The following is a 12,024-nucleotide window of genomic DNA, read 5'->3' as shown; positions in this document are numbered from 1 at the left end:
GAGGCAAGGCAAATTTTGTTATTTCCTCATGATAATTCTGTATTATCTTGTGTCAAATGAAACTTCAGCAGTCAGCCCAAGAGGAAGGACGTGATTTCTGACTTCCCCATACCTGAAGTTAAGTCCTTCTGTCTTCAAAAAACTATTTGTGAAGATTTCCTTGGGTTACAGAGCTCAAATCAGCAATCCACACCACGCCGAGCTTTACTAAGCTTTTCTGGTGATGTTAGTGTGACTCTTGGCATGAATAACTGCTACATTATGAGTATCAGGTTTTCAGAAATTTTGAGAAATCCATCTGGTTCTGAAGTCTTCAAGCCAAATTTAGGGATGGCACATGGTCTCGTACATGGTCTCATGCCTCTCTAGTGCCCAGCTTGCTCAGTAGTCATTGCAGAATCCCCAAGGACTCAGCAGGCAGCCTCCTATTGGAAAATTTCTCTAAATTATTTGTAAAGATTTGCCAAAGGCTTTGGACTTCAAAAGAGATCATTGGTACAGCACAGTTAGCACACTTTGCTAAGCCCAAGAGAGACTGGAAATCCTGCATGTCATCAAGCTTACACAAAAATCCTCCAAAAATCACTATGATGTTTGCCACAAGTCTCATATTTCAGGATTTTGAATACAAATCCATCCTGTCTTTGGAAATAGCAATGCAAATCTGTTTACTGCCCAGCTTAGAAAATATCTTCCAGCTCCCCACCTGCCCCAGTGTCCAGAGCTTGGTGGAAGCCTTGCTGAACTGGAGTTGGGATTGTAAATGTTGTGTAAGGGAAAACTATGCTTAGCTGAAAAATAGTGGACGTGAAAAAGGAAGGTTAAAAAAAATCCCATATATACTTGCATCATCCTACTCTAATTCATCTAATATGTGTCTGTCAAAACTGTCTTTCTCAGCTGTCAGTCTAAACATATCACTCATTGCCATGGATATTAACTTCCTCTGCACACTCTGTTATATTTAACTTTTTTCCTTTCACCAATGCAACATAGTTTTTCTCTGTCGTATGCCTCCTATTCTACAGATATTCTTTGTCAGTAATGATATGCTGGTCTTGCTCTTCAATTCCCTAGCTGCCATCACTCGTTTTTGTCCATTTTGATGGAGAAAGACCTCGGAACTCCAGGTCACAAAGTTGTTGTTTGTGCCTTAGTTAGTCTTCCATAACGCCAAACAAAAAAACATTATAAATGTCAGGGGAGATGTTTTTATGTCTATGCTCAGAGATATGTCTGTATCTAAATAGAACAAATCTTTCTTCTCCCAAAACTCCACAAAAATAAAGCTTCATTTCCGAATTTTCCAGTGCATTTTATCTTTATTTGGACATAAACCATTTGGGAAGAAACTGCTATTATGATACAGACCAGAGAGTGTTATTGATGGGAGAGAAATCATAAGTAACAGAATAATAATAGGAAAGTGTAGAGATGAAATTGTGGTACCTGAAAAAGCCTTTGCTCCACCCAAAGAATGCTTTTCATCCCACATGCATTAGTTATTTGTTTTGGATAAGAGCAGGAAAATCGATTTGAAGTTGAATAGCGAAACCAGAATGTTTTCCTTTGCAGAGCACCCATAAACTAATTTGGAATGAAATACTTTACAATTATATCATTCTATAACAATATATGTTAAATATTCTAGTGAAAATTATTTCAATCTAAACTAAGAATGTTCCTGGAAATCATATCAATTTTCCTAGAAGAAAGGGTGCTAGACATAAATATGATGGAAACCCTGCCTTCTTCCCTTTATAATTAGAAAAACAAGACCACTTTGCTGGGGAAGTTGTTGATTATGGCTGGGAGGATTATGAAGCACAGTTTCATTTGCGATATCCAATGGGAACACAATAACTTCAGTGCTTTAGCTCCCCATTCCCTGCAATTTATGGCATCTCAGGCAATCCAGCTTCTGCTGGGTGAAGTGGTTCAGCTGAGTTAATAAATGCTGTCCTCACTTTATACAAACAGTGCATTGAAATTTACTTCCCCAAAGCACATCAGGTGTGATCAACAGCATCTGCTGTTTCTAATGACCTTGTTTAAAGAAATAAAATGAGTCTCAGAAAAATTATGTTTTCTACGTCTGTTGGGTTTGTGTGGCAAGGTTTTGGTGGTTGGGGGAGGGCTACAGAGGTGGCTTCTGTGAGAAGTTGCTAGAAGCTTCCCTGATGTCCGACAGAGCCAATGCCAGCCGGCTCCAAGTCGGACCCACCTCTGGCCAAGGCTGAGCCCATCAGCGACAGTGGTAGCACCTCTGTGATAACATATTTAAGAAGGAAAAAAAGTTGCAGGGCACACAGAAACTGCAGCTGGAGAGAGGAGTGAGAACATGTAAGAGAAACAACCCTGCAGACACCAAGGTCAATGAAGAAGGAGGGGGAGGAGGTGCTCCAGGCGCCGGAGCAGAGATTCCCCTGCAGCCCGTGGGGAAGACCATGGTGAGGCAGGCTGTCCCCCTGCAGCCCAGGGAGGTCCACGGTGGAGCAGATATCCACCTGCAGCCCGTGGAGGACCCCACAGTGCAGCAGGGGACGAGTGAGGAGTCCTCCTCCCCCTGAGGAGGAAGGAGCGGCAGAGACAAGGTGTGATGAACTGACCCCAACCCCCATTCCCTGTCCTCCTGCGCTGCTGGGGGGAGGAGGTAGAGAATTCGGGAGTGAAGCTGTGCCTGGGAAGAAGGGAGGGGTGGGGGAAAGGTGCTTTAAGATTTGGTTTTATTTCTTATTACCCTACTCTGGCAATAAATTAAATTAATTTCCTGAAGTCGAGTCTGTTTTGCCTGTGAGGGTAATTGGTTGAGTGATCTCTCCCTGTCCTTATCTCAACCCACAAGCCTTTTGTTATAGTTTCTCTCCCCCGTCCAGCTGTGGGGGGGGAGTGATAGAGCAGCTTTGGTGGGCACTTGGCATCCAGCCAGGGTCATCCTACCACACCATGCTAGGCCTGTTGTGTGAAAACGATCTCAGCACTAAAAGTAGACAGCCAAGGTGCAAGGCTGCTCTGCACAATTCAGTGGTACTCTTGTCTCCATGGGCTGGAACTGACATAAAAAACCATGACAAGCTGCTGCTTTGATGAGATACGTGTTTGCGGTCTTGGATAATGGATCTTAAAACCCCCTTCCCCTGCAAAACCCCAAACCAAACAACATGCCTAGGTGTGGATGCCAGAAGAGGTAGGACCCCTGTAAGGGAAATTCAAGAATGAAGGTTTCATGGGTGCACTGTTTGGCCATCCATTGCTCATTTTTTTCCCTTGCTACATCTGCAGGTGTCCTAACCGTGGCTGTGTGTTCCCACTAAGCTTTGCTTTTGAAGTAGCAAATAGCTCAAAATTGTCTAGGCCACCACACTGGCGTGACAACAGCTTTGATGCTCCATTCGTTTCATTCCCAAGGTCCCATATGGAGCCGTTGACTCTGCTTCATCCTATTTCTCCGAGATGATGTTGGTGATGTCCTCTCTCACCATGGGTGAGCCCTGTGTGCCTGCTAACCCCTGCTCGTGGACACACATGGAGACGTTCATCTATTGCATCCAGACATCTTAAGAAATGGAGTGTTTTACCAGAACCCACGAAAGTCTGCCTCATTGGCCATCAATAAACTTGTTGAGGACCTTGGGTTTCCTCAGGGCTGACTTTAGCCACTGGACCTTTGCACTTTTCTGGGAGGGTTTCTGGGGAGAATGAACCAGAGATGGCAGCTTCATTTCTGGCCCTTTTCCCTTTTTGCCCACTCCCTCTGCTGTGAGCTGCCTTGAAGGTCTTGTCCTGCTCCCTGTGGCACCAGCCAACACCAGTAAGGCGGAGGAGATGTCCCCCTGTGTCTGCAAAACCTGGTTATCCCTTGTGCCGGCAGCAGGGTGGCACTGGCACGCCACAGCAACCATGTGGAGACCACTCCAACACCATCTCTGGTCGATGTTATGCTGTGCCTTAGTACACCCAGGCATCCCCATCCAGTGTTGGGGAAATGGACTCCCTTGAGGGGCTTCTCCTTCCCCATGGCTCACAGAGGGTCTCTGGCAGGCAGCTTGCTGAGCGGGCTGTCCCCAGCTCCATACCGTGTGGTGTGGGTCACCCCATTGTGCCTCCAGGTGCATAGGCACTCCCCTTTGCTTAGTGGGAGTTTGTTTCGGTTTGTTCGGTATTCAGTTCAAGGTTAGGTAAAATGAGCAAAACCCCTCCCTGGCCAGCAGGACAGCTCTGAAAAAGGTGGAAATGTTAATCTCCAAGTGCTCGGCTCTGAAAGATGATTTATTTGTTTCTGGGGCTGAAGCCTCATTTGTTCATTTGTTTTATTTTGTGCTCATCATTATCCCAACGTCCTGCCGAGAGGAGGAGGAAGGGTCAGAGAACAACCTGCCTCCTTAGTGGTGAAGAACAAAGTGTTCATTCAGTGAATCTTGTTGATTGTAATCTACTGGATGACTTCTGCGTGCTTCACTTATAATTAGCTACCATACATTTGCTTGGGATTAGTGACTTGTCAGTATTTTGGGGAGCTGGTGCTAGGAATTTTAAATAATAACAGCATTTATCTTCTGCATGGACACATTGTAGTTAGGCTGATAAAGATAAGTGAGGAGTTACAGCAGGTTTTTCTATGTCTGGGAGTGAAAGGTGGGAGATTAATTTCTTTTTTTTGGTATAATTATAAGAATAATTTCATCTAATAATGGTATTCCTTGTATTAGTAGACATAAGAAAATTAAGTACTTTTCTCATAAGTTAATATCAGGAAATAAGTTTTCTGTCCTGCCAGCTCTGCACTGCCAATTCCTGGCCTTAGTTGCTGACCAAACTCCTCGTCCCTTCAGACACAGGAGCTCCGACGTGGAGAGGAAAAATTTAAGCCGCCATCCAGGGAGGCACATCAGTAGCTGCTGAAGTGCATTCCTGTTCGAGGCCAAATTTACACCCGTCCCCTCAGCAGGTTCCAAAAGACTCCTAAATCTCACGGAGAGGGGCTTTACCAGGAGGCAGACGAATTCAAATTAGAAACAAGGCGTCCCTCTCCCCCTCGCTGAACCATAAATAATAATGGTGCCGGTGAGGAACTGTCGCTGCAACCGGCCTTTCCCACGTGAAACTGCCAGTGCTGGGGCATCTTTCTGGAAGTGAAAGTGCTGGGCTCGGAGCAAGGCACAGTGACACTGCCTTCAGGCTGGAAAGTCTGATGCTGGCGTGATGTCAGTCACCCAGCCTTAGCATCTCTGAAGCTACGCTGCTGCAGTTATAGTTATGACTGGTGTATACTTAAATGAGGTTGGTTTTTTTATACAAAAATAATTCCTATAGATTTTCTGTGTCCTTGTGTATTGAGAGCATGGGGACAAGCCTTACCAAAGATCACAGGGATGGGTACTGAGCCCCTGGGCCTGGGGCACAGCTGCATCCGAATGCTGAGCAGCTCCGTGCTCCCTGAGCAGTGTTTTCAGACCCGGTCCTAGGTGCAAATCAGGATGCTTTCTTTGAAGTTGTGCTGCTTTACCCCATGTGAAAGATAGGGGCACGGAAGCAAAATCCTTGGGATCTGCTGGTGGGCAAGATTTTTTTTTTTGTGAAGTCCTTGGTCTGCAAATGAAAAACACCACTGGAAGATATTTTTTAAACAGCTGCATTAAACCTGCCTCCATTTCGAGACTGAAATGATTTCCATCAGCTTCCAGTCCTTGTAGCTGATCATCGTTTGAAATTGTAGGAGAGAGAGGGAGACGTCCCTGCAGGAATTAGAGCAGACCAAATCTCTGTGTGTACAGGATTGGGTAGGTGAGGAAACAAAGCAGAAGCGCTTCAAATTGAAGTTGCATGTTAACCTTTTATTTTTTTAACCTTTCTACAATTTTAAAAAAACCACACTGACATTTCCACGTACCATGTATTTAAGTGGTTTCTCATTTCAGAAGGGATCTCGATGCATGGAAGTTTGTTTTTTGTTTTTGTTTTGTTTTGATTTTAATTGAGAAATGATTGCAATTAAACTATTGACCAAAGAATTGCAAAGGAAAAATACTGCTCCTCAGTATCTATTTAAAACCCTGCTAGAATACCAGTTTACTTGAAAATAAAGATTACTGTCTCTTCTGAACAATGAAAGAAATGCAGCACTAGGTCCTGTTTATTTGTACTGTGGCAGCACCTAGAGGCTCTTGACAGAGATGGCACCGTATTATAACGCTAAGCATTGTCTGCAAACACAGACACAGAAATATAACTTCATAGCCTTTGTCACAAGCACCTACATTTTTAAACACTTGCATCCCACGAGACAGCACTTCTTAGGACCTCCTTGAAGAGAAAGTTTCCTGAAATTGCCATTAATCTATTTCTTTGGTAATAAATGGTTATTAAATGGTTATTGTTATTTGAGATTAATGGCTGGTAAGTGTTAAGAAACTGAAACAGAACTCAAATAATCAACAGCTGGTATGTGGTTTGAACTGGTGGATAATTAATTATTTATAATGAAAGCAACAGAGGCTATGTATTTTCTGCCTGGCAGCGAACACAGGAAGCTTACCAACTACTTTGGTTTTGACTTAACAGAAAGAACATGATCAATTCGGTGTTGGAGGCAGTGCACCTACACCTGAGCTTCTCCCTTCAATTGTGGCTCGAATCACCCTTATCGGTTCTTGTCTGAGTAAAGCTAAAGTGCTTTCAATGGCTGAGTTCACTTTACTTTGTCCATCTTCCTCTTGGTAATGTCTACAGGAGGAAACTTTGCTGTGTGTTGGCTATTAAATGTGGCAGATATGGAAGAGAAATCGCTAAGCTGTGTAAGAAGAAACGCCATTTTTCTAACTTTAAATTTGCCACCGAAGGATACAGCTTTGTCAAGGTTAACTTAGCCTTGCACAGTGATTTGGATGGATTGAGATGTAAATCTTGAGGAGTTCGCAAAGAACTGCGCACAAGCACAGAGGCAGTAAAGTAGTCAATATGAAGCAGTGCCAGTATTTGTAACCTTGTCTCCTCCTGCCCTGCGCTTCTGCAATGTGATCACCGACAGAGATGGGGGGAGGACCATCAAACAAATCCTGACTTTGTTAACTAACACTGAGTCTGATTCTTGATTTAAACGACAGCAGATCTAGTGCTGCTTATAAGAAGTACCGAGTAGTCATGTGGTGCATACACAATAAACAGATTTATAGCGTTTTCCCTCCAGCTGCTATTAGTAAGAAAATAAAGGCAAGATTGCCTAAATACAAAAGAGAAACTTAATCTCCAGCTAACCATAGTGATATATGGCAGGGAAAAATACAATCCATCTGTGCTTTCTCTGACAATGCTTTCCACCATTTGTTTCAGAGAAAGACATAAAGTTCTCATAATGCATCTGGATAGCTATGAAATACACTGACTACTGTGGGAGAGAGAGAAGGCATTTCTCCCTGACTTCTGTCAGCAATGCTTCTTGAAACATAAAGATTATCTCTTGTAGTCATTATCCTGCCTAGGACAGCTGCAAAGTCCCTGTTTAGTCAGGGACTGGATGTGCTAAAACCTGGCATAGCTGCACTGGGTAATGCAATTACTCCAAATTTTCTCAGAAGGGGAAAGACTTGACCCCAGATTAGCTAATTTTTTTGAGACTGCACTGTGATTTTTCTCCACATCTCAAAATTTTGGCTGTAATACAGAGTAGACACAGGGCAATTTCCCTTTTGCTCACTCCAAATTAGTTGCCTCTAGTTTTGACGATAGACTGTCTCCTTTGCTCACTTTTTACATAAAAGGGTAAAATGCTGTGGCCTTCTCTGGTGCATCCGTGGCGCTACTCTTCTTACACTTCTCACTTACATGTAAAGATAAACCTAGGAGCAGGCTTGGAGCATGGCTGTGATACCCTATCCGCTCAGTGGCAAGGGACTGTGCTGTACAGCTGGCCTGCCTGGCTCCACTTCAAGTCCAAAGAGTGGAGGCACAGCGATCAGTGAAGGGAATTTCCCAAGGGAAATGCCAGTGGCATCCCATTCCTCTTGCCATTTCTAGCTCAGGGGCTGGACACGTAAAAGGGGCAGCATCCCTGTCCCCTCCAGCTGGTCAGTCCCATCAGGGCACCCTGCCGTGAGCACCAACTGAGAAGCTCCTTTGGTCTGATTTTTTTTGTGACTCTCTGAACACCTACAGGGCAGAGAAACCCTCACAGAAGTGTTTAAAAAGCTATAGCTTTTGACAGGAGAACTCAGAAGCAGACTTAAAGATTCTCTTAATACCTTTGAAGAAAGAGAAAACAATGAAAAGTACAGATTTGGGTTGACACTGTCATGTTTAATAGGAATTTTTGCATCCTGAAGAATCTAAGAGCTGCTCCCTTGCAGGTTTAACCTCAATTAGTCCCTTAACATATGCACATAATTAGTGTCCTTTAGCTAAACAATGTATATGCACAGACTAGATTGTTTTAATTATTATTCTCACAAAGAGCAATAACCCGAACTTGCTATTTCAGATCAGGAGAGGAAATTAAAGGTAAGCACAAAATGTCTTCAAGCAATGATCAAAGAGAATCCTTTGTGTTTTCCTTCTGGTGTTAATTAATACTGCTTAGTTGGTCTGGTTTGCACTGACAATTTCATTTTTGGGAACATCGGGGCTTGCATAAGATTAAAGGCTAATTTTAAACATACTTGGATTAAGCCAGGCATATACAGCTATTGCATAATTCAGAAGGCTAGTTCTTCTAAGTCACTAGGAATGTCCACCTTGATTTATAACATGAAAAATTATGCTGTCCCTCTTGCAATGGGAAGTTCCCTCCCCATGGGTAACTTGTTTGAATGACACTCCCACAGTAAACAAGGTGAAAGTGAGACAGGTCTGGAAAGGTTTGCTCAGGCAAGGACAAACACGTAGCTTTAGTGCAGCCTGTAGGGCCCTGAATAAGAAACTTCAGCCTTCTTTTTTTCCCTGTCCTCTCTCTTTTTGCATTCCATTTCTTAGGCAGCATCAGACTGGGAGAGGACCCAATCTGGACTCACAGGGCGAGATTTACTTGATGCAGGCAAGAGTGGCAGAGCTGATCTTCAAAGGAATAGCACAGAGGTCTTCTGAGTCTCTTTGTAGATAAGAAATTACCCAGGGAGATAAAAGCAAAATCTAAGCAAAGTTAAAATCCCATGAGAGTGACACTTTATCAGGGAGTCAAGGCCTTTTCCTAAAGCAAAACTTGAATATGAAAAAGGGGAGTAAGGGATCAGAGTGGTTCTGAGTGTGGGGAGCAAAGACCAGGTAGAAGATGCTGTCCCATCTGCTTTGCTCTGCTTTGCTGACAGTAAGCTAATACTGCCAGAACAAATAATATATATTTCATTTGGTGTCTTCACTCCTTTACTGTTTTCATTCAGTGAGTAGACAGCTGAAATACTGCCAATGAAGGAAAACAGATTTTATGATGAATAGTCCTACACCATGAAAAACGAGATTAGAGGAACGCCTAAACTAATTTCAGTTTATTGCATTACAATCTTCATCTCGGACTAATTCTCAGCAGCTTTATTCCAGGTTTATGGACAGAAATTTAAAGCCAGTACATTTTATCATCTGTATCATTCAGTCCCCTTTTTTTACTGAAGCTTTGCAATGTTCTCTTTAATTTCCAGGAGAATGAATTTCACCTTTTATAACATTCAAAGACAATTATGCTGTCTTTATGATGAATGATGTCACCCTGATCCCAGCAATAAAAGAGAATGTACTAATGCCAATAAATATATTAACTGTATCAATCATTCTCCTAATTTTTTTTATTTTGTTGTTCAGAAGAAATAGTATGCAACCTTGAGCTTTTAATTGGTTAACACTTCCATAAACACCATAATGGCTCTTTAAATCTTTCTTTTGTCATGAGAATGGGGAAAACATCATGAATAAATAATTGAATACCACAGCACAGCTCAGCACTGATCTATGGGTCATTCAGGAGGTGAACTTGATCTAAAGATTTATTCAAACTCTACAAGACGGTTGAGTTGTTTGTGCTGGAAATAGCTGTATAATACAATATATTTTCACATGCCCTTCCAATTAGAAAAGTGGTCCTCAATGAAATGCAATATTGCAATTGGACAGTGGTACAAAAACATGGACTGAATTCCACTGAAGTCGGAGGATGCGGGTCTTCTCTGACACGGTAATTAAATCAGAATTCTTAGGAAAGAAGAATTTACATCAGAAGATTAAACCAGCAGTACCTCCCCAGCGGGCACAAGAAAGATGACACTGGGGTAGGGTCTGCTTCTGCAGCGCAGCTCTCTTTGCTGCCTTCCCGAGGAGCAGCGATGCTTTCTGCGCTCTCACGTCAGAAACACATCCTTGAGTTTTAGTCACATTTACCTTGCCTATGGTATTTGACAAGCGGCACGTCCCCCCGGATCGCTGCCTTTTGAAGCTGAACAGCTTTCCTGAATGGGATTTTAATTTGATATCTAACTATGCCGCGTTTAAGTGACATTACTGACTTGAGCAGAGCTCTAACGGAGCTTGGAATACGACCCCAGCTCTGTTCCCAGCGAACAACACAGTGAAGTACAGAGGCTGAGTAAAAAAAGGCCTTTTTCTTCCCTCTTTATCTGAACGTTGATTTTCACAAAATGGCTGGCAAATGAGGTGGAGAACACCTTTCAAAAACAAATGACACGGGTGTGACCCGCACTGCAGGAGAACCCAGCGCTTCCCAAACGTGAGCGGCTGCTGCCACCTCGTGTTACAGCCGGCCCCGCTCGCCCCGCCCCGCCCCGCGCCCCGCCCGGCCCCGCCCAGCGCCCCGCCCGGCCCCGCCCCGCGCCACGCCCCCGCGGAGGCCGGGGGGGCTCCTGCCAGCAGCGCTCCTCAAAGTACGGCGAAACAACCTGGTGAGAAAATAATGTAAGGTTCTTTGTGGTTATTCCCGCTGCCGATTCGTCCTTTGTTCGCTTCTAGCTTCAGACGTGGTTCTTTATTTGACAGGCTGCGTTTCCTACGCGTGGTTTAGCTGCTGACAGCGAGGAGATGGTGGAAGTGCGAGCACATAACGAAAGGGTGATGGAAGGGTAAACGGGCCTTCTTCTTCAGCCCAACCTAAGCTGCATAGTGCCTTGGCAGTCTTGTGGGGGTTGTTTGATTCCTCTGCGCCTTTTTAGTAACCCAAGCAATGTCTCAGGTGCCAAATCTCACTGACTTAAAAATCTTCACCCATGGTTTATGCTATTAAGGTTCTTTTGGTTTAAGGAGGGAGGCCGTGCATTTCACACAGCCACCGCGCACGCCAGCTGGCCTGTGCTCCCGTGAGGTGTGTGCTGCTACAGCAGCGACTGGCTCAGCACCGCTTCCAGGCATCACCTCATCCAGGGCACGCACTCAGCCAGGACATCATCTCCCCACACTCAGCCGGGACATCTCCCTGTCAGGCCACCAGCACTAGCGCGGGTCCGCAGCGCGATCAGATGAGCAAACTGGTGTTGACATTGGAAGCACTCGTCCTGCTTGCTCACCGCTTGGAGCATCACGCAGCCTTTCACACATGCATCCTCCTGTGCTCTCATCAGCCCAAACCCATGAGCTTCCACATGCCCAAGGACTCCTCATCTCCTCCAATCTCACCTTGCAGTACGAGGGTGGCCTGCCCCACTTAACCAGTGTCACGCTGTTTGGTTGCTCCCATTTTAGCTCTTGGATTGGAAGTTTCTCTGGAACAGGGATCTTGATCCCCTGCAGTTCTGCAAAGTGCCAGGCAAAATGCTAACTGTGATGACAGTCTAAAATTTGAGAGCATAATTGACATGTGCAATAGGGCTAACTAACTTAAATACAGCTGGAGAAATACTGAATTATCTTTTAGCTGTAAGAGAGCCCTCATTTGTCAAAAGCTATCTCATCTCCTCTAAATGTGGGAAAACAGTGATAAATAATTGAAACTCATGCTGAGGTTTTTTATAGCAATCAGTGTATCTGTGGCAAGTGGCCCACACATGGTCTTTCTTTAGACAAGATAAGACAGTACTAATCAGCAGCAATTATCTACTG

Source organism: Aquila chrysaetos, chromosome 4, assembly GCF_900496995.4.
Source record: "Aquila chrysaetos chrysaetos chromosome 4, bAquChr1.4, whole genome shotgun sequence".
NCBI lineage: Eukaryota > Metazoa > Chordata > Aves > Accipitriformes > Accipitridae > Aquila > Aquila chrysaetos.
This window is presented reverse-complemented; position numbering follows the sequence as displayed.